The sequence below is a fragment of the Bos indicus genome, chromosome 21 (assembly GCF_029378745.1).
Source record: "Bos indicus isolate NIAB-ARS_2022 breed Sahiwal x Tharparkar chromosome 21, NIAB-ARS_B.indTharparkar_mat_pri_1.0, whole genome shotgun sequence".
Classification (NCBI taxonomy): domain Eukaryota; kingdom Metazoa; phylum Chordata; class Mammalia; order Artiodactyla; family Bovidae; genus Bos; species Bos indicus.
In genome coordinates, this window is record NC_091780.1 from 25,439,106 (window position 1) to 25,463,460 (window position 24,355).

General features: G+C 43.7%; 1 pseudogene; it reads left to right on the forward strand.

The window, feature by feature from the left end:
• Nucleotides 1–9,919: 9,919 nt before the first annotated feature.
• Nucleotides 9,920–11,441, forward strand: LOC109575714 (tubulin alpha-1A chain-like; annotated as a pseudogene).
• The last annotated feature ends 12,914 nt before the right edge of the window (nt 11,442–24,355 follow it).

The window sequence follows — 24,355 nt, forward strand, 5'->3', positions numbered from 1 at the left end:
TGAGGTTGCAGAGAGTTGGACATGACTGAAGTGACCTAGCACATCTGCTACGTTCTGGGGGTGATCAGAGTCCCACATGGCATGAAGGCCTGCAGGAATTTGAAGGCAAAATTCAGCTAGCCTCCCCCTCTCCTGGCACTGGGGTTCCCAACACAAGCCTCTTTCCTGAGAGGGCAACTTCCTGGTACCTAAGCACCCTCAGCAGTGTACTGTGAACCCTGAAGGGATTAGTTTGGACGTGGTGTTTGTGTGAGGCTTTAGGGGGGGAAAGTAGTAAGTCTCAAGCCCTTTCCTGCTTGCACAGTCACATTCCACTCTATTTTACACCCCAGGAAGCCGACTGGTCCTAAGGGTCTGGCTGCCCCAGGAAGCAACGTTGGGCACGCAAAAGTGCTGCCGTCTTGTGGACATTTTCTGTAACTACAACTTGATCACCAGTGCACACAGACACCTCAATTCACAAGGGCTGTGGTTCAGTAAATTGTCAGCTGCCTTCAGGAAATGCCATGAGGCAGGTATTGGAGAAATATATTTCAAAACCAGCCAACTCTCAGGAAGCCAACTGCCAAAGGTAAATTGTCCTCACACCCTTTAAAGAAAAAAAACTAAAAAAACAAAATCAAATGTCTGCCACAAGACAAGATGCTCAGCATCCATAATGGCTGCAAGAACGCCAATCAAAATGACAATGGGAAATAAAATACCACCAATCACAATGGCTGTTGTCAAAATTTGACAAACTTTAAATATGGGAGACAGAATGAAAGGAAAGGAATCCCCCAAGCTTTCTGCTTTATTGACTATGCCAAAGCCTTTGACTGTGTGGATCATAAGAAACTGTGGGAAATTCTGAAAGAGATGGGAATACCAGACCACCTGATCTGCTTCTTGAGAAATTTGTATGCAGGTCAGGAAGCAACAGTTAGAACTGGACATGGAAGAACAGACTGGTTCCAAATAGGAAAAGGAGTACGTCAAGGCTGTATATTGTCACCCTGTTTATTTAACTTATATGCAGAGTACATCATGAGAAACGCTGAGCTGGAAGAAGCACAAGCTGGAATCAAGATTGCTGGGAGAAATATCAATAACCTCAGATATGCAGATGACACCATCTTTATGGCAGAGGGTGAGGAGGAACTCAAAAGCCTCTTGATGAAAGTGAAAGTAGAGAGTGAAAAAGTTGGCTTAAAGCTCAACATTCAGAAAACGAAGATCATGGCATCCGATCCCATCACTTCATGGGAAATAGATGGGGAAACAGTGGAAACAAGTGTCAGACTTTATTTTTCTGGGTTCCAAAATCACTGCAGATGGTGACTGCAGCCATGAAATTAAAAGACGCTTACTCCTTGGAAGGAAAGTTATGACCAACCTAGATAGCATATTCAAAAGCAGAGACATTACTTTGCCAACAAAGGTTTGTCTAGTCAAGGCTATGGTTTTTCCTGTGGTCATGTATGAATGTGAGAGTTGGACTGTGAAGAAGGCTGAGCGCCGAAGAATTGATGCTTTTGAACTGTGGTGTTGAAGACTCTTGCGAGTCCCTTGGACTGCAAGGAGATCCAGCCAGTCCATTCTGAAGGAGATCAGCCCTGGGATTTCTTTGGAAGGAATGATGCTAAAGCTGAAACTCCAGTACTTTGGCCACCTCATGCAGAGTTGACTCATTGGAAAAGACTCTGATGCTGGGAGGGATTGGGGGCAGGAGGAGAAGGGAACGACAGAGGATGAGATGGCTGGATGGCATCACTGACTTGATGGACGTGAGTCTGAGTGAACTCCGGGAGTTGGTGTTGGACAGGGAGGCCTGGTGTGCTGCGATTCATGGGGTCGCAAGGAGTCGCACACGACTGAGCGACTGATCTGATCTGAAGCTGTTGGCGGAAAAATACATTGGCTACAGTCAGTATATGGACAGACTCCACATGTTCAAAAAGCTTTCAAGAGGGCTAAGGTGGAAAAAGTAATGCTATCAAGAAGGGTATGTGTGTGCGCGTGCGTGTGCGTGTGCGTGTTGCTTTAAGAGGAAAAAGCAGTGAAGCACAAGCCCTTTAGTGGTTGCTCAGGCACATTCCAAGGCAATGTCACCCACTCCAGTACTCTTGCCTGGAAAAATCCCATGGACGGAGGAGCCTGGTAGGCTGCAGTCTATGGCATCGCGAAGAGTCGGACACGACTGAGCGACTTCACTTTCGCTTTTCACTTTCGCTTTTCACTTTCATGCATTGGAGAAGGAAATGGCAACCCACTCCAGTGTTCTTGCCTGGAGAATCCCAGGGACGGGGAAGCCTGGTGGGCTGCCGTCTATGGTGTTGCACAGAGTCAGACATGACTGAAGCGACTTGGCAGCAGCAGCAGGCACATTCCACTCTGTTTCACAGCCAGGAAGCCGACTTTCCTGAATCTTCTGCTTGCCCCAAGAACCAGAAGTGAAGTGAAGTTGCTCAGTCGTGTCCGACTCTTTGCGACCCCGTGGACTGTAGCCTGCCAGGCTCCTCTGTCCATGGGATTCTCCAGGCAAAAATACTGGAGTGGGTTACTATTTCCTTCTCCAGGGGATCTTCCCGACCCAGGGATCGAACCCAGTCTCCCTCATTGGAGGCAGACGCTTTAAACCTCTGAGCCAAAAGTGCTGCCACCTTGTGGACATTTCCTGTAGCTACAACTGACCACCAATGCTTACCGGCACCTCTAATTTTCAAGGGCTGGGCGACTGCTCATGATAGCTGCCCTCAGGAATTTTGTCCTGTGGCAGGTACTGCAAGATAAATTCCAAACACAAACAACTTTCAGTAAGCCAACTGCCACAGGTCTATTTTCCTCACACCGTTAAAGGGTAAAAAAAAAACCCCCCAAAACAAACCCCATACTTCCACCTAGGACAGGATGCTCAGCATCCCTAATCATTACAGGAGGAATGCCAATCAAAATGACAATGAGAAATCAAATCCCACCAGTCAGAATGGCCGTACTCACGTCTACAAACAATAAATGCAGGAGTGAGTTTGGAGTAAGAGGAAGCCTCCTACACTGTTGGTGGGAATGTGCGTTACCAACAACCACAATAAAGGACAATGTCTGCTGAATAAAAGCTATAAAGACACTAAGCCTAGGATCTGACATTATCATAGCTGGGCTTCTATTATCCTACTTGAAGTGTAGAAAATTCTATTTTCATATATGAAATATTCAGCTGCATTTTCAATTATGATGTATAGAAAATTCTATTTTCATATATAAAATTTGTACCTAACTTTTCATTTATTAAATATATAAAATTCTCTTTCACATATGAAATATGCACCTATATTTACATCTGTGAACTATAGAAAATTCTTTCATATATAAAATGTGTACATGTATTTTCATCTGTGAAATACAGAAAATTCTCTTTTGATATATGAAATACATACATACATTTTTCTCTGAAATGTGAAAAAATGTTTTCATTTATGAAATATGCATCTATATTTTCATCTATGAAATATAGAAAATTCTATTTCTATGTATGACATGTACCCATATTTTCATATGAGAAATATGGAAAAATTTATGTTCATGTATGAATATGCACCCATGTCATATATGAAATATCAAAAATTCTATTTTCATATGAAATACATACCCATAGCTTCATATAAGAAATACCAAAAATTCTATTCTCATATATGAAATATGCACCCATGTTTTCATATATGTAATGTAGAAAATTCTATATTCATCCATAAAATATACATCCACGTTTTCATATATGAAATATTAAAAATTCCATTTTCATCCATGAAACATACACTCATGTTTATATATATGACATATAGAAAGCTCTATTTCCATCCTTGAAATATGCACCTATGATTTATATATGAAATACAGAAAATTCTATTTTCATATATGAAATATGCAGCCATGATTTATATGAAATACAGAAAATTCTATTTTCATACATGAAATATACACCCATGTTTTCATATGTAAAATCTTGAAAATTTCATTTTGATCCATGAAATATGTACCCATGGTTTCATATATAAATTATAGAAAATTATATTTTCATTCATAAAATATGTACCCATTTCTTCATATATGAAATATTGAAAATTCTATTTTTCATCCATGAAATATGTACCCGTCTTTTTATATATGTAAATTCATGCATACTTTCATATAATAAAGAAAACTATTTTTAGACATGAAATATGCACACGTTTTCATACATGAAATATAGAAAATTGTATTTTCATTCATTAAATTTACATTCATGTGTTCATATAGGATATATTGTTTTTCAGTCGCTCAGTCATGTCTGACTCTAAAATCCCATGGACTGCAGCACGCTAGGCTTCCCTGTCCTTCACCATCTGCAGGAGCTTGCTCAAACTCGTGTCCATTGAGTCCATAATGCCATTCGTCCTCTGTATGAATATTGTGAATATTAGATGCAGCCAACAATCTCGTCCTCAGATATGAAACATTCACCTGATTTGGGCTTCCATCCCATTCCTGGAGCCTGAGCAGGCTGCTTCCATGGCTGCACTGTGGTGGGATTGTAGCCTATCAGGCTCCTCTGTCCATGGGATTCTCCAGGCAAGAATACTGGAGTGGGTAGCCATTTCCTTCTCCAGGGGATCTTCTGGACCCAGGGATTGAACCTGGGTTTCCCACACTTCAAGTAGACTCTTTACCGTCTGAGCCACCAGGGAAGCTCTTGCTCTTCATTAAGGCCCCTCTTAAATCTGTACTTTCTGGTTTGATCTGGCAGGGACCACAGTCCCCAGGACACACCATCGATGGTGTCCTGACACTTTTGGCCTCAGTGACCTTAGAAAAGTCACCCAGCTTCCACATCTTCTGGTGCTGGGGTCCCCAGCTCAAGCCTCCTTCCTAAGAGTGCAGCCTCCTAAGTACCTCATCAGGGTGCTGTGGTCCAGGCTGAGATTAGTCTGCAGGAAAAGGGTAAAGCTTTAGGGGGAAGAAGTATCGAGACTAAGCCCTTGGATGTTTGCTCAGGCACATTGCACTTTAATTCACAGCCTGGGAAGCCAGCTCTTCATTAGGCTCTGGTTGCCTGAAGAATGATTTGGGTGTGGAAGAGTGCTGCCGCCTTGTGGACATTTTCTATAACTACAACTTGACCCCCTGTGCTTACCGGTACCTCCAATTCAACAGACTTCAGGGGCTGTTAACGACAGCTGCCTTCAGGAAACGTCCAGAGAAGAATATTGCAGACAAAAATATAAACACAACTGACTTTCAAAAAATCAACTAAACTTGTAAATTTTCCTCACAACCATGAAGGAGAAAAAAACAATCTCACAGGACAGGATGCTGAGCATCCCTAATTACTACAGGAGGAATGCCAACCAAAATGACAATGAGAAATCAAATATCACCAGAATGGCCATCCTTACAAGTCTACAAACAATAAATGCAAGCTAAACCTACCATCTGACATTCCCACACCTGGGCCTGTATCCCAGGAAAACCATCTTTCAAGAAGCCCCGTGCACCCCAATGTTCACTTCAGCACTAGTTAAAGCAGCTGAACACAGACCCAGCAAAATGTCCACCTTCAGATTAAAGCTTAAAAACAATGTAGTACATACAGAAAATGAACTATTACTCAGGCATGAAATACTACTACTGAAATCATGAAATTATGCCCCTGGTAGTCACAGGGATAGACCTTAGAGGATCAAACACTAAGTGAAGTCAGCCCGACAGAGGAAGACTAGCATGCGATGTCCCTTCTAGGTAAAAGAAAAAAAAGAGATACAAAGGAATTCAATTACAACATAAAAAGAAACTCAGAGAATTCAAACACAAAGAATTCCAATAAATAAATAAATCAAACCCTAGGGCCAGGGATGAATTAGGAAGTCAGGACTAACATATACACAAAAACGTGTATGTTAGTAGATAATCCACAAGGATTATCCCCTTCCTTTCTTTCTTCCTTCCACAGCAATCTGTATCTCTATCACATCCACAGAAATCTGTACCTCTACCATATCCACAGAAATCTGTACATGTTAACAGATACTCTGCAAGGACGCGATGTTCAGCCCAGGGAACTTTGCTCCACTTTCTGCAATAACTTCTACAGCAGATGAATCTGAAAAAGAAACATATGCTTTACATACATGACATAGGTCAATCAGGTGGCTGGATACTGACAACAGGCGCAACACTGCACACCGACTATACTGCAGCATACCACAGGCATGAAATGAAAGAAGAAAGAAGAAAAGCCTTGCCCAGTTTATTCCTGCTGACATCCTGACCCAGGCTGCTATCCCATCACTGCAGCCTGAACAGGCTTTGGTCCAAAGGCTGGACTGGGGTGGGGTTGAAACCACCAGGCAGGGTGCCCTTAATTGAGCCCCTCTTAAACTTACACCTTCCGGTTTGCTCTGACAGGGACCATAGTCCCTAGTGCACCAAGCGATGTTGTGACGACCGTCTGGCCTCAAGGACCTTGGAAATGCCACCTAGCTTTCAGTTCTCCTGGGGCTGGGGTTCACAGCTTAAGTCTCCTCCTTGAGAGTGCAACCTCCTAGCACCTCAGCAGGGTGCTGTGGCCCCCATTGGGATAAGGAAATTCTGAGGAAAGGGGTGAAGCTTTAGGGGGAACGAGTAGTGAGACACGGGCCCTTGGGTGTTTGCTCAGGCACATTCCACTTCAGTTCACAGCCTAGGAAGCCAAGTCTTCCTTAGGTTCTGGTTGCCCCAAGAACCAGAGTTGGGAATGAAAACTGCTGCCACCATGTGGACATTTTCTGTAACTACAACTTGACCCCCCGTGCTTACCTGCCAGGCCCGTCTGAACATGGGATTTCCCAGGCAAGAACATTGGAGTGGGTTGCCATTCCCCTCTTCAGGGGATCTTCCTGACCCAGGGATCAAACCTGGGTCTCCTTCATTTCAGGCAGATTCTTTACCATCTGAGCCACCAGGGAAGCCTGAACTGTGCTTACTGGCGCCTCCAATTCACAAGGCCTTGGGGCCGTTAATGACAGTTACCCTCAGGAAAAGTCCTAGGGAGAATACTCCAGAAACAAATTACAAATACAACCTACTATCAAAGAGTTAACTGCAACAGGTATATTTTCTTTGCAACCATGAAAGAGGGGAAAAAAAGAAAAAGAAAAAACCATACCTTCACAGGACACGATGCTCAGCATCCCGAATTATTACAGGAGGAATGCCAATCAAAACAACAACAAGAAATCAAATTACACCAGTTAGAATGACCACCCTCACAAGTCTACAAACAGTAAAGGGGGGAGAGGGCCAGGAGGAGAGGGAACTCCCTACACGGTTGGTGGGAAGGGACACTGGCAACAGCCACTGGAAAAGACAGTCTTCACATGCCAAAAAAAAAAAAAAACTTTCAAGGGAACTATGCCTAGGATCTGACATTCCCACACCTGGGCCTGGTATCCTGATAAAACCATCATTCAAAATGACACACACACCCCAACGTTCACTGAAGCACTACTTACAAAAGCCGAGACAAACACCTGACCAAAATGCCCACTGACAGGTCAAAGCTGTAAGGAGACGTGCGGTACCTCCAGGCATGTGGAACCTTGCTCACCCTTCTGCAGTAAATTCTATAGTAAAAGAATCTAGAGAAGAACAGACATCCCGTATGCATATGTCAATACTGAATCAAGTGTTGTACACTGACAGTAAGCACAAAACTACAAATTGACCATACTCCAACGTGGGATCGGCATGAGGAAAAGAAAAGGAAAAAAAAAAATCAGTGCCTAGTTTATTCCTTGCAACCTCCCTCTCTTTGGCTGCTATCCCATCCCTGGAGCCTGAGCAGGCTGTGTCTCATATCTGAACTGGGATGGGGTCAAGAAAGCTAGGTGAAGACAACCAAAATTTTAAAAGAGATGGGTCACCCTGCGATTTTGGCCCCACTATATACCACAGCCAAGACAGTGAATAAAATTACTTGCAGAAGAACAGATGAATGGATACAGACAATGGGGTACATACATAATACAATATTTCTCAATAAGAAAGAAGTAGGAAATAAAGCCATGTTCAGCCAAGGGAAAGAAAGTAGAGATGATCATTCCAAGTGAATTAAGGCAGACGGGGAGAGACAAGTATCATATGATGTCACTCCTAGGTGGAATCTAAAGATGCATAAAAATGAATTTCTTACCTGGAGACACTGCCTCACAGACTTAGAAATTTCCAGTCACCAAGATATAAAGATGTGGGGCATGGAGAAATGAGCAACTTCAGACTAATATATGCCCAATACTGTTTATAAAATAAATGACCAGGACCCACTGTATAACACAAGGAACCTTACTCCACACTCTGTAATAACCTATATGAAAAAATATATATATACACATTTATGTGTTAGATATATACACATTTGAAACAAGTTGTGGTACAAGGAAAAGGAACAAAAAACACTCACAAGATAGTAATTCAGCTACATACTCCAGTTCAAATGGTGGAAAAAAACAGAAATAACAAAAAAGAAATGCTGACTCTGATCAGAGACATCGATGTAAAGAACAGACTTTTGGACTCATTTGGGAGAAAGGTGAGGGTGGGATGATTTGAGAGAGAGAATAGCAATGAAACATGTATATTACCGTATATAAAATAGATGACCAGAGCAAATTCAATGAAGCAGGGCACCCAAAGCTGGCACTCTGGGACAACTCAGAGGGATAGGATGGGGAGGGAGGTGAGGAGTGTTCAGGATGTGGGGGACACATGTATACCTGTGCCAATTCATGTTGATGTATGGCAAAAACCATGACAATATTGTAAAGTACTTATTCTCCAACTAAAATGAAATTAATTTAAAAAAATAAAAATTTTTAAAAAGAAAAAAAAAAGACTTTAAGTAGGACAGGGTCAAAAAAAAAAAAAAAAAAGGCTGGTGTCACATCCCTGGAGCCTGATTGGCTTGGGTCCCAAGGCTGCAGTGTCCTGGGGCTGAGAGAGCTGGGAGCATGTGGCAGGCTGTGTGCCTCCACAATGGATCTGGAGTGCCTGTGGTCCTCCAGATGCAGGCAGGATAATTTAAGGGATTGGAATTAACATATACACATTAATGTACATCAAACAGATGATCAACAAGTACCTATTGAATAGCATAGGGAAGTTTTTTGAACACACTCTAATCACCTATATGAAAAAAGAATCCAGATAAGAATAGATTAATATTATGTATTAATATTAACTGTGGAAAATTCTGAAAGAGATGGGAATACCAGACCACCTGACCTGCCTCTTGAGAAATCTGTATGCAGGTCAGGTAGCAACAGTTAGAACTGGACATGGAACAACAGACTGGTTCCAAATAGGAAAAGGAGTTCGTCAAGTCTGTATATTGTCACCCTGCTTATTTAACTTATATGCAGAGTACATCATGAGAAACGCTGGACTGGAAGAAGCACAAGCTGGAATCAAGATTGCCGGGAGAAATATCAATAACCTCAGATATGCAGATGACACCACCCTTATGGCAGAAAGTGAAGAACTAAAGAGCCTCTTGATGAAAGTGAAAGAGGAGAGTGAAAAAGTTGGTTTAAAGCTCAACATTCAGAAAACTAAGATCATAACATCTAGTCCCATCACTTCATGGCAAATAGATGGGGAAACAATGGAAACAGTGGTTGACTTTATTTTTGGGGGGTTCCAAAATCACTGCAGATGGTGATTGCAGCCATGAAATTAAAAGACGCTTACTCCTTGGAAGGAAAGTTATGACCAACCTATTAAAAAGCAGAGACAGAGGTTCTCTTACATCGACCGCCTAAGAGTCGCGCTGTAAGAAGTAACAACCTCTTCTCCTCCTCTCCGCCATCTGCTCGGCAGCTGCAAAACAGCAGCTGCGTGTGAGTGCATCTCCAGGCTGGTGTCCAGATCAGCAATGCCTGCTGGGAGCTCTACTGCCTGGAACACGGCATTCAGCCTGATGGCCAGATGCCAAGTGACAAGACTATTGGGGGAGGAGATGACTCCTTCAACACCTTCTTCAGTGAGACAGGGGCTGGCAAGCATGTGCCCAGGGCAGTGTTTGTCGACCTGGAACCCACAGTCATTGATGAGGTTCGCACCGGCACCTACCACCAGCTCTTCCACCCTGAACAGCTCATCACAGGCAAAGAAGATGCCACCAATAATTAGGCCCGAGGTCACTACACCATTGGCAAGGAGATCATTGACCTCGTCTTGGACCGAATTTGGAAACTGGCTGACCAGTGCACAGGTCTTCAGGTCTTCTTGGTTTTCCACAGCTTTGGTGGGGGAACTGGTTCTGGGTTTACCTCCCTGCTGATGGAATGTCTTTCAGTCGATTATGGCAAGAAGTCCAAGCTGGAGTTCTCCATTTACCCAGCCCCCCAGGTTTCCACAGCTGTCGTTGAGCCCTACAACTCCATCCTCACCACCCACACCACCCTGGAGCACTCTGATTGTGCCTTCATGGTAGACAATGAGGCCATCTATGACATCTGTCGTAGAAACCTCGACGTTGAGCGCCTGACATATACTAACTTGAATAGGTTGATAGGTCAAATTGTGTCCTCCACCACTGCTTCCCTGAGGTTTGATGGCACCCTGAATGTGGATCTGACAGAGTTCCAGACCAACCTGGTGCCCTATCCCCGCATCCACTTCCCTCTGGCCACATACGCCCCCGTCATCTCTGCTGAGAAAGCCTACCATGAACAGCTTTCTGTAGCAGAGATCACCAATGCTTGCTTTGAGCCAGCCAACCAGATGGTGAAATGTGACCCTCGCCATGGTAAATACATGGCCTGCTGCCTGTTGTACCGTGGTGACGTGGTTCCCAAAGATGTCAGTGCTGCCATTGCCACCATCAAGACCAAGCGTACCGTCCAGTTTGTGGACTGGTGCCCCACTGGCTTCAAGGTTGGCATTAACTACCAGCCTCCCACTGTGGTACCTGGTGGAGACCTGGCCAAAGTACAGCGAGCTGTGTGCATGCTAAGCAACACCACAGCCATCACTGAGGCCTGGGCTCGCCTGGACCACAAGTTGGACCTGATGTATGCCAAGCGTGCCTTTGTTCACTGGTACGTGGGTGAGGGCATGGAGGAAGGAGAGTTTTCTGAGGCCCGTGAAGACATGGTTGCCCTTGAGAAGGATTATGAGGAGGTTGGTGTGGATTCTGTGGAAGGAGAAGGAGAGGAAGAAGGAGAGGAATACTAAAGTTAAAATGTCACAAAGGTGCTGCTTTTACAGGGAAGCTTATTCTGTTTCAAACATTGAAAAGTTGTGGTCTGATCAGTTAATTTGTATGTTGCAGTGTATACGCTCATATACAATTACTGACCTACGCTTTAAAACATGATGCTTTGTTACAGACCCAAGCTATCCATTTCTCTGATGGGTTTGAATAAAGTATTCCCTGTCTTAAATGAAAATATAAATAAATAAATAAAAAATAAAAAGCAGAGACATTACTTTGCCAACAAAGATCTGTCTAGTCAAGGCTATGGTTTTTCCAGTAGTCACGAATGGATGTGAGAGTTGGACTGTAAAGAAAGCTGAGCGCTGAAGAACTGATGCTTTTGAACTGTGGTGTTGGAGAAGACTCTTGAGAGTCCCTTGGACTGCAAGGAGATCCAACCAGTCCATCCTAAAGGAGATCAGTCCTAAGTGTTCATTGGAAGGACTTATGTTGAAGCTGAAACTCCAATACTTTGGCCACCTGATGCGAAGAGCTGACTCATTGGAAAAGACCCTGATGCTGGGAAAGATTGAGGGCAGGAGGAGAAGGGGATGACAGAGGATGAAATGGTTGGATGGCATCACTGACACAGTGGACATGAGTTTGGGTAGACTCCGGGAGTTGGTGATGGATGGTGGGCCTAGAGTGCTACAGTCCATGGGGTTGCAAAGAGTCAGACACAACTGAATGACTGAACTGAAGTATTAATATAACTGAACCAAGTTCCTGTACACTTGAAACAAATACAAATCACTAGTACAGCTAAATATGAACAACAACAAAAAAAACTCAATAAAAAAATCGCTCAAAGATCTAAATGCACGTTTCTCCAGAGAGGTCATAAAGATGGCCATAAAGCACACAAATAGATTCTCAGCATCCTGAGTTCTTAGAGTAAAATAAATATTTAATGAGGTGTCACCTCACACTGATCAGAATGGACCCATCAAAAAACCTACAACAATGAATCCTGCAGAGGGTGTGAAGAGAAGGCAACCCTCCTACACTGTTGATAAGAATATAAAATGGTACACTCACTAGGGAATACATTATAGAGGGTCTTAAAAAACTAAACACAGAAGTACCAAGTGATGCAGCAATTTCATACCGAGCCTTACATCTAGAGAAAACCAAAATTTAAAAACACACCTGCACCCCAAAGATCATCGCGGCACAGGATACAATATCCAAGACAAGGAAGCAACTCCAGTATGCTAGGACAGATGGATCGATACAGGAAACGGGGTACATATACCCAGTGCAGTATTACTCAGACACACATAAGGATGAAACAATGCCGTTTCCAGTTACAGGGAAGAAACCAGAGGTGATCATACTACATGAAGTGAGTGAGAAGGGGAAAGACAGATAATCATAGAATAGCCCTTCTGATGGAATCTAAAAATGGATACAAATGAACTTCATTACAAAAGAGAAACAGATTCACAGGCTTAGGAAAGAAAGTTATTGTTGCCAAAATGGAAAGGAGGGAGCAGGGAATAATTAGCTGGTTCAGATCAATACATAAACCTTAAAACAGGTGCTGTTGCCCTTTAGTCGCTCAGTTGTGTCTGACTATTTGTGACTCCATGTTCTGCAGCCCATCAGGTGCCTCTGTCCATGGAATTCTCCAGGCAAGAATACTGGGGTGAGTTACCATTTCCTTCTCCAGGGGATCTTCCCAACCCAGGGATCGAATCCATGTCTCCTGCAAGTCTATATACCTAAAACAAACAAAACACCAGAAATCAACTCTGCTCCAATATAAAATAACAAATTAAATTACCCGAGTTCAGTCTAGTGGACACCAAACAGTGGTTATCCCTCTGATTAGATATGGGATAGGCTATGATACTAATATGACACCATCAAAGATTTTCACTCAGCATAACACAGAGCAGCAACCCATCCAAAGGTGCCTGACCCCATATGAATGCAACAAGGTGAAGGGAAGAAAAAGGAACACAGGTTAATCAGGGCAACACCCTCAATTCAGACGTTGGGAATCTCCAAGGGGACAAAACACACTGCAGGTAAGAGCAGATATGGGGTCTCCGGGTTCAGGATTCTGACCCATGTGGATGGAGTGAGACCCACACAATCCCCAGACCTGGGACCACACGACCCTTGGTTAGGACACCAGGTCTCTGCTGCTTGGGCAGCTAAAGTGGAAGTGAATGGGTTTCTGTAACCCTCTGTGATGGTAGAAAGAAGTGTAGGGCTGGTCTCCTCTCCCCACACTGTCCCAGAGAAGTCTTCCTCTTCTCCCTTTGGGTCTGTATGATATTAACTGTTTTTACAGCTGTCGTGATAATGTTGAACATACTACCTTGGTTCTCGCAGGCTCAGTCCTTTCTTGGTTCACTGATGTGCTGAGAAAACACACCAGACACAGGGCTGGGAGACGAGGGGCAGGTCTGGTCTCTGCTGAGTAGGGAAGGTCGACTGGAATGAGATCACAGCAGCAACCTCACCTGCTGCCCATTGGGCTTTTGCCTGATCCATGTGCACTGCAATCAACTCACCAGGTGAACCTGCCTCCCTTCTCGCCATGCTTGTCCTGGTAAACTGGAATAATTACCAGGTAGCCACCTGAGAAGTCCCCAGGAGCCCCAGGGAGGGTGAACCTCCCAGGGGTAAAGAGGCAAACAGGCACAGGCCTGTATAAAGTGAATACCATAAAGTATTAATTCCTAACACAAGTGAAGCTCTCATGTATTCTTCCTTTTTTCTTATTTTTTTGTGTGTGGTCTCCCCGCACACATAATCCTGACCCATGCAGATGGGATAAGACTCACAAAGTCCCCAGAGCCCCCACCTGGGGTCACACATCCCTTCAGTCAGGACACCATGGCTATGGTCAGAGGGCCACCAATGTGTAAACAAGTCAGTTCTCTGGGACCCCCTGGGATCCTAAAAAGAAGCGTAGGGACCATCTCCTCTCCCCTCAATTGTCTCTGAGAAGTCAGGCCCCTCCTGTTTTCACTTTGATTCTCTGTGATTTTTTTACTGGTTTGAAACTCATGCTAGAGTTGAACACACTACCTTGGTTCTGGCAGGCTCTGTCTTTCTTGTTCCGCTGAGGTGCTGAGAAAACAGGAGAGCTGGGCTGAAAGATGAGGGGCAGCTCTGTTCTCTTCAGAGGAGAGTCTACTGGAAGGAGGTCACAGCAGCAACCTCACCTGCTGCCCATTGACTTTATGCCCGATCACTGTGCCCTGGAGTCAATTCACCAGGTGAACCTGCCTCCCTACTCAACCTGAATGTGCTGGAAAATTGCAATAATTACCAGGTAGCCCACCTGAGGAGTCTTCAGGAGCCCAGGAAGGTGAACCTAGCAGGGAGAAAAGGCTAAGAGCTCTACCGTAGCATTGACCCCTGGGAGGGCCATGGAACCCCACTCAGAGAAGAGCACGGTTCCCCAGAGAAGCCCACCTCAGCCCCAGACCTCAGACATCTGAGCACTGACATTCAGATGCAGGCATGGAGTTTTTCAGACAGAGGCCAGGCCAGGTCTCCACCCGGGTCTCCATGTTTTAGTGCACACAGAACACTGTCAGGTCTAAATGTTATTGAAGAAAGCACACGGTCTCGTTAAACATAATCAATGTGTACAGAGAACTTGAAAAGTGAAATGAAAGTGTTATCATATCTGACACTTGTGACCCCATGGATGGTAGCCTGCCAGGCTCCTCTATGCATGGAATTCCCCAGGCAACAATATTGGTAGTGGGTAGCCATTCACTTCTCCAGGAGATCCTCCCAACCCAGGGCTCCTGCATTGCAGTCAGATTCTTTACCATCTGAGCCACAAGGGAACCCCTAGACAGGACTCGGAGAGATGTAAATCCACCATGTAGACAGAACTTGGTCAGGTTTAAACTAGCTGGAAAATGCTCTCCTAGGAGGTACAGGCCACACACATGCAGGGTCTATCATTGCTGGACAGAGGAATCACCCTTATGTGGCAACTTAAAGAAATCATCACTGGGCTCCACACTTCAGCCACATCAGGAATTGAAAGAACCTTTGTCATTAAACATTTCAACGGGCAAAACAAAACTGGTACCAATTTCTGTGGCCCCTTGATGGTCCAGATCCTAGGGAGAGCCAAAATATTCTTAGAGTGCAGCCCAGTGTCTTGTAAAGACAGACAGGAAGTCGCCTGATTCCAGCATCCCAGGCCTCCAGCAGGAGGTGGACACTGGAAGCCTTCTGGAAAAGCTTATTATTTATCAGAGTAAAAATATACTCTCGGAAAAACAAGCATGCTGCTGCTACTGCTGCTAAGTCGCTTCAGTCGTGTCCGACTCTGTGCGACCCCATAGACGGCTGCCCACCAGGCTCCCCCGTCCCTGGGATTCTCCAGGCAAGAACACTGGAGTGGGTTGCCATTTCCTCTTCCAATGAATGAAGGTGAAAAGAGAAAGTGAAGTTGCTCAGTTATGTCTGACTCTTAGCGACCTCATGGACTGCAGCCTACCAGGCTCCTCCGTCCATGGGACTTTCCAGGCAAGAATACTGGAGTGGGGTGCCATTGCCTTCTCCAAACATACTAGTTATTATTTGCAAACCGAAAATATTCTTAAAAGCTTGGCATCCTGATCTTTGCGGTTTTCATTGGTTCCTTTGTGTTCAGATTTTCTGAGTAGAAGCAAGCCATCTTTTCAAATTAGTTTCTTCAAATTCTGTTATTTGTTATTATAGGAATGAAAGATCACACTTGAAAAAAAAGACAAGAAAATTCCTGCAAACAATGAGTGACTCAAAGAGCCCACAAGCTGCATGTACTTTGTCTTCTAACAGATTCCTTTCTCTCCCTAAAGAAACCTGAAAAACTTGGCCCCCTCACTTTTTTGCTTCTCTGTTCAAATTGAACTAAAATGAAATTGATAATCATAACAACAAGTAAGAGTTTCTGAATTTTGAGATGTCATACCAAAGTAACAGGAGCTAGAGAAAATGGAACATTCCTATGCTGCTGGTAGGCAAACCACATCCTTAAAATAAAACTTTGTTTCTAATAGTATTTAATTACCACACTACATGGTTACATGGAGTATGAACCAAGAGTCTAAAAATAGCAGAAAATGTGTGAAGACAAATTTGAGAGTAAAAGCTACTTGTTTTTCCAGCAGTCATATATGGATGTGAGAGTTGGACCAAAAAGAAGGTTGAGCAGTGAAGAATTGATGCTTTCGAATTGTGGTGCTAGAAGACTCTTGAGTCCTTTAGACTGCAAAGTGATCAAACCAGTCAATATTAAAGGAAATCAACCCTGTATATTTATTGGAAGGTCTGATGCTGAAAATAAAGCTCCAATATTTTGGCCACCTGATGCAAGAGCCGACTCAATGGAAAAGACCCTGATGCTGGGAAAGACTGAGGGCAAGAGGAGAAGGGGACAACAGAGGATTAGATGGTTGGATGGCATCACTGACTCAATGAACATGAGTTTGAGCAAACTGGGAGATGGTAAAGGAAAGGAAAGCCTGGCATGCTGCAGTCCATGAGTTCACAAAGAGTCAGACATGACTGAACAGCTGAAGAAACGTTTGTCATAGCTTGTCTTCCAAGGAGCAAGTGTCTGTTAATTTTATGGCTGCAGTCATCATCTGCAGTGATTTTGGAGTTCAAGAAAATAAAGTCTGTCACTGTTTCCATTTTTTCCCCATCTATTTGCCATGAAGTTATGGGACCAGATGCCATGATTTTAGTTTTTTGAATGCTGAGTTTTAAGCCAACTTTTTCACTCTCCTCATTTTAGTTCCTCTTCACTTTCTGCCATTAGAGTGGTATCATCTGCATATCTGAGGTTGTTGATATTTCTCCTGGCAATCTTGATTCCAGCTTGTGATTCATCCAGCCCGGCCTTTCTCATGATGTACTCTGCACATAAGTTAAATAAAGCAGAGTGACAATAAACAGCTTTGACGTACTCATTTCCCAATTTGGAACCAGTCCATTGTTCCATGTCCAGTTCTAACTGTTGCTTTTGACCTGCATACAGGCTTCTCAGGAGGTGTAAGTAAGATCATCTGGTATTCCCATTATTTAAGAATTTTTCACAATTTGTTTTGATCCGCACAGTCAAAGGCTTTAGTGCTGTCAATGAAGCAGAAGTAGATGTTCTTCTGGAATTCCCTTGTTTTCTCTATGATCCAACGAATGTTGGCAATCGCTAGTTCCTCTGCCTTTTCTAAATCCAGCTTGTACTTCTGGAAGTTCTTGGTTCGCATACTGCTGAAGCCTAGCTTGAAGGCTTTTGAGCATTACACTGCTAGTATGTGAAATGAGTGCAATTGTGCAGGAGTTTGAACTTTCTTTGGCAATGTCTTTCTTTGGAATTGGAATGAAAATAGACATGTTCCACTCCTGCAGCCACTGCTGAGATTTCCAAATTTACTGGTATATTGAATGTAGCATTTTAACAGCATTATCTTTTAGAATTCAAAATGGCTTAGCTGGAATTCCATCACCTCCACTAGTTTTGTTCATAATAATCCTTCCTAAGGCCCACCTGATTTTGCACTCCAGGATGTCTGGCACTCAATTCAGTTCAGTTCAGTTGCTCAGTCGTGTCCGACTCTTTGCGGCCCCATGAATCGTAGCATGCCAGGCCTCCCTGTCCATCACCAACTCCCAGAGTTCACTCAGACTCATGTCCATCGAGTCAGTGATGCCATCCAGCCATCTCATCCTCTGTCGTCCCCTTCTCCTCCTGCCCCCAATCCCTCTCAGCATCAGAGTCTTAGGTGAGTGACAATACCATCATAGTTATCCACATCATTAAGACCTTTTTTGTATAGTTCTGTGTATTCTTGCCACCTCTTCTTAATATCTTCTGCTTCTGTTAGATCCTTGACATTTCTTCCTTTATTGTGCCCATCTTTGCATAGAACGTTCCCTTGGCATCTCCAGTTTTCTGAAAGAGATATTTAGTCTTTCCCATTCTTTTGTTTTCCTCTATTTCTTTGTATTGTTCACTAATGAAGACCTTCTTATCTCTCCTTGCTATTCCCTGGAACTCTGCATTCAGTTAAGTGTATCTTACCCTTTCTCCTTTGCCTTTCGCTTCTCTTCTTTTCTCAGCTATTTGTAAGGCCTCCTCAGACAACCATGTTGATTTGTTGCATTTCTTTTTCCTTGGGGATGGTTTTGATCACGGCCTCCTATACAGTCTTACAACCCTCCATGCATAGTTCTTCAGGCACTCTATCAGCTCCAATCCCTTGCATCTATTTGTCACTTCCACTGTATAACCATAAGGGATTTGATTTAGGTCATACCTGAATTGTCTAGTGGTTTTGCCTACTTTCTCCAATGTAAGTCTGAATTTGGCAATAAGGAGCTCATGGTCTTGCTTTTGTTGACTATATAGAGCTTCTCCATCTTCAGCTGCAAAGAATATAATTAATCTGATTCAATATTGACCATCTGGTGATGTCCATGTGTAGACTTGTCTCTTGTGTTGTTGGAAGAGAATGTTTGCTACGACCAGTGTGTTCTCTTAACAAAACTTTGTTAGCCTTTGCCCTGCTTCATTTTGTACTTCAAGGTCAAACTTACTTGTAACTCCAGGTATTTCTTGACTTTTGACTTTTTCATTTCAACCCCCTATGATGAAAAGGACCTCTTTTTTCTGCTGTTGGTTCTAGAAAGTCTTGTAGGTCTTTACAGAACCATTCAACTTAGCTTCTTTGGCATCAGTGGTTGGGACATAGACTTGGATTACTATGATGTTGAATGGTTTGCCTTGAAAATGAAATGAGATCATTCTGTCATTTTTCACAGAATATCAAATTTTTGACCCTTTAAAAAGAATCTCATGAAAAGATGTCAACATTGTTAAATATTAAATATCACCTCACACCAGTTAGAGTGGCCATTCTCAAGAAACTCTGCAAAAAATAACCGCCGGTGAAGGTGTGGAGAAAAGGGAATATCCTCCCTTGATGCTGGGAATATAAATTGGTAACAGACACTGTGAAGGATGGTGTGGTGGTTACTGAGGCAAAGAAAATGAGGTTAGAATACTCCCTAACATCATACACAAAATAAACTCCAAAGAATATAAAGATCTAAATGTGAGGATGGATACTGTGAAAGCTTAAGGAAAACAAAGGCAGGACACATATAGACATAAATCACAGCGAGGTTTTTATGGATACACTTCTTAGATGAATGAAAAATAAACTAAAAGTAAGAAAATGGGACCTAATTAACCATAAAACATTTGTACAGCAAAGGAAACCCTAAAGGAAAGACAATCACAACCCAGAATGGGAAGAAACATTTGCAAACGAAGATACCCACAAGGAATTCATCTCTGAAACACACAGACAGCTCATACAACTCAATATCGAAAACAAAAACAACCCAAGACACAAATGGGCCAAACATAGAAATGGGTATTTCTTAGAGGAAGACATACAAACTGTGATTAGGCGCATGAGAACATGCTCAGCATCACTAATTCTTCACTTCAGGTCAGTCGCTCAGTCGTGTCTGACTCTTTGTGACCCCATGAGTCGCAGCATGCCAGGCCTCCCTGTCCATCACCAACTCCTGGAGTTCACTCAGACTCACATCCATCGAGTCAGTGATGCCATCCAGCCATCTCATCCTCTGTCATCCCCTTCTCCTCCTGCCCCCAATCCCTCCCAGTATCAGAGTCTTTTCCAATGAGTCAACTCTTCGCATGAGGTGGCCAAAGTATTGGAGTTTCAGCTTTACCATCATTCCTTCCAAAGAAATCCCAGGGCTGATCTCTTTCTGAATGGACTGGTTGGATCTCCTTGCAGTCCAAGGGACTCTCAAGAGTCTTCTCCAACACCACAGTTCAAAAGCATCAATTCTTCGGCGCTCAGCCTTCTTCACGGTCCAACTCTCACATCCATACATGACCACAGGAAAAACCATAGCCTTGACTAGGTGGACCTTTGTTGGCAAAGTAATGTCTCTGCTTTTGAATATGCTATCTAGGTTGGTCATAACTTTCCTTCCAAGGAGTAAGCGTCTTTTAATTTCCTGGCTGCAGTCACCATCTGCAGTGATTTTGGAGCCCAGAAAAATAAAGTCTGACACTGTTTCCACTGTTTCCCCATCTATTTCCCGTGAAGTGATGGGACCGGATGCCATGATCTTCGTTTTCTGAATGTTGAGCTTTAAGCCAACTTTTTCACTCTCCACTTTCACTTTCATCAAGAGGCTTTTTAGTTCCTCTTCAATTTCTGCCATAAGGGTGGTGTCATCTGCATATCTGAGGTTATTGATATTTCTCCCAGCAATCTTGATTCCAGCTTGTGCTTCTTCCAGCCCAGCGTTTCTCATGATGTACCCTGCATAGAAGTTAAATAAGCAGGGTGACAATATACAGCCTTGACGAACTCCTTTTCCTATTTGGAACCAGTCTGTTGTTCCATGTCCAGTTCTAACTATTGCTTCCTGACCTGCATACAGATTTCTCAAGAGGCAGGTCAGGTGGTCTGGTATTCCCATCTCTTTCAGAATTTTCCACAGTTTATTGTGATCCACACAGTCAAAGGCTTTGGCATAGTCAATAAAGCAGAAATAGATGTTTTTCTGGAACTCTCTTGCTTTTTCGATGATCCAGCGGATGTTGGCAATTTGATATCTGGTTTCTCTGCCTTTTCTAAAACCAGCTTGAACGTCAGGAAGTTCACGATTCATGTATTGCTGAAGCCTGGCTTGGAGAATTTTGAGCATTACTTTACTAGCGTGTGAGATGAGTGCAATTGTGCGGTAGTTTGAGCATTCTTTGGCATTGCCTTTCTTTGGGATTGGAATGAAAACTGACCTTTTCCAGTCCTGTGGCCACTGCTGAGTTTTCCAAATTTGCTGGCAGATTGAGTGCAGCACTTTCACAGCATCATCTTTCAGGATTTGAAGTAGCTCAACTGGAATTCCATCACCTCCACTAGCTTTGTTTGTAGTGATGCTTTCTAAGGCCCACTTGACTTCACATTCCAGGGAGAACAGTATGGAGGTTCTTAAAAAACAAAATAGAAGAGTACCTTCAGACCTAGCAATCCTATGACTGGGCAAAGACACGGAGCAACCTAGGTACAGAAGGACAGATGAACAGATAAGGCAGATGGGGTACAGAGACACAAAGCAACGTCACTCAGCCATGAAGAAGCAGAGCGTAATGCTATGTCCAGCCTCAGAGAAGAAAGTAGAGATGACCATACTAACTGAAGTGAGGGATACAGGGAGACATATTAGCATATATTACTGAAATCTAAAAATGGATACAAATGAACTTCTTTACCAATGAGAATCAGTCTCACAGACTTAGAAAAGAAACTATGGTCCCCAGAAAATAAAGGTGTGGATCAGGGAGAAAAGAGCTGTTTTAGTCTAACATAGGGAGGCTAATATTATAAAATGAAGCCACCAGGAACCACTGTGTAACACAGGAATCCTATTCAACACTCTGTAATATCCTGTACCGGACAAGAACACAGAAAAGAACATATGTACATCTATGTGTAAGTGAATCTAGTTGCTGTAGATCCAAAATGGAAGAAAAAAAAAACCCCACAACCTTGTCATTCAGCTATATATTCCATTTCAAATTAGAGAAGAAAAACACAAAAAAGAAAAGAAATAAAGAATGCTGACTCTTGCCCTCACACCATATGACCTGGCCTGGTGTCACATTCCTGGAGCCTGAGCAGGCTTTGGTTTCAAAACTGGAGGGTCTCGGGGCAGACAGAGCTGGGAGCATGTGGCAGGAAACGTGCTCCCTATGATGGACCTGGAGGGCGTCTTGCTATCTGCATGAGCGCCCAATCTACAGATCCAGGTGGGCTCAGCTGCAGAGAAACCACACCTACTTCACCCCAAAAATGGTGGAGCCTCTGGGCTGGAAAAGCTTCGCATGGTCCCCTGGGCACCGTGTGTCCCCTATTTCCCAACTCCAGCCTCCGTCCTTAGGGCTGCCCCACTGACAGATGATAGCACCCTCTGCAGAGTGGTGTTCCAAAAATTGGTGTGTTCTGGGGATAAAGGGTAAGGGGGAAGAGAAAAGAAACCCAAGCCTTGGGTATTTCTTCTGGCACATTCTCCTTAGTGGATGATCCAGTAGCAGAGTTTTCCATAAGACTCATTGCCTGAGGACCAGAGTTGTGCAGGAAGTAATGCTGTTTCCTCAGGACCACTTTTCGGACAACTTTAAAATTGGTGCTTTTAGGCTGTTAATATTCACAAGGCCTGGAGGTCTGTAAATGACACCTGCCCTTCAGTTATGTCTTGGGATAAATCATCGTAAAGGAATTCAAACAGGGCCAACTTTCAAGAAGAGAATTTCAAGAGGCAAACTGTACTCATGCTGTACAAGATCAAAAAACACCAGGAAAGGTACTCTGCTCACTAACTACTAAGCCCAGGCAAATTAAAACTACCATGAGAAGTCCCCTCAATAGGTCAGAATGGCCACCATCTAAAACATCTAGAGAGAATCCGACTGGCAGAGCTTGGGCAAAAGGGAATACTCCTACACTCTTGGTGTGGATGTAAACGGGTGCAGGAACGATAAAAACCAGCAAGGAGGTTCCTTATAAACTAAACATCCAGAAACCATATGGTCTGACAATCCCACGTCTGGGCTTAGACCCAGAGAAGATCAGAATTCACAATGACCCGCGCACCCTTCTTTTCAGGCAGCACGGTTGACAATGGCCAAGAACGAGAATTGCTGCTGGCCAAAATCTTGAGTTTCTCTGCCAGGTGAAGCCAAATAAAAAATATGGAGACAGAGTTTGGAGGAAATAGAAAGTGGCTTTAATTCTCAGCTGGTGAAGCGGGGAACACAGTAGGCTCGTGCCTCAAGAACTGTGCCCCCCATGAGGAGTTTGTAAGAGGAGGTCTCACAGTCAGTGATGAGGAACAAAGGTGACAGGATCTTGATTTCCTCCTCTTGCATCGTTTCAAAGACAGTCATAAACTGGTGTCAGTAACTCACTGATTGAGTCTGGCAGTTCGGTGGCCTTTCTGATGTGTAACTACAAGGGGAAGGGTGTTGTAAGAGTAAACACCAGATAGGGGATGTATTTGGTGTAGAGTCAGATGCCGTACAGACAAATGGGTGGGGGGAACACAGCAAGATGACTGGCCTGAGGGAAGGCAAAGACCGTGAGAACAACCCCCTTAGAAAGGATTTAAACTTTTAAAGGCATGCCTCTTTCTCTGAGCTCACTCGTGCACCTTTCTGTCCGTAGCTTTCTTTTCAATAAACTTTTTACTTTACTTTTTACCTTCTGGCATAGAGCTGCTTAGGATGCAGATTAAAATCAGCTGAGGGCAGAGGTCAAGAGCAAGGTCAGGGTCCCTCCGGTGTGGACACGCAGAAGTCCAAGCTTGCTTTGCTCCCTGCATGACACAAGGTGTGGAGGCAAGGAATAGGACTGCATTCTGAGGGCTGGCTGACAAAGAAGATGGCCAATTAATGTCTCCAAATAACCATTTTGTCAGGGTCTGGATGCCAGGTTCTTTCATGAATTAAAGATGGAGGAGGTGAGGAAACAAACTAAAAAGGCCGTTAATCATATCTTATAGAACAACAGCAAGCCTCAGGCAGAGGATGTGTTAATTTCTCCTGAACAAAGGCACTTTATTTTAATAGTCAAGCAGAGGGGCAGGATTCTCTGAGGCGAGCCATTATGTGAGATTATAGTAACAAAATTAACAGAGAGCAAGTCAAAGAAACAGTTCCAACATGGAATCAGAACTGGCTTATTCCTGAACATCCTAAAATGCAGGGTTTATCGAGGCCCTCCCATCGCCCTTCCCCTCCCCCAGTGCCTAGCACCACTCACCCACCTCTTTGGGTTTGCCTGTTCTGGATGTTTCTTGTAAATGGAATCATATAGTTTGTGGTTATTCTGGGCTGAATGTTGGTGTCCCTCCAAAATTCACATGGTGAAACCTAACCTCCAAGGTGATGGTGGGAGGAGGGGGGGTGGCTTGAGGAGGTGATGAGGTCATATGAGTACAGACCCCATGAATGTGATTAATGCTCTTATAAAAGAGACTTCCAAGGAGCCCCCTCAGCCCTTCCTCCATGTGAGGATGCAGTGAAGA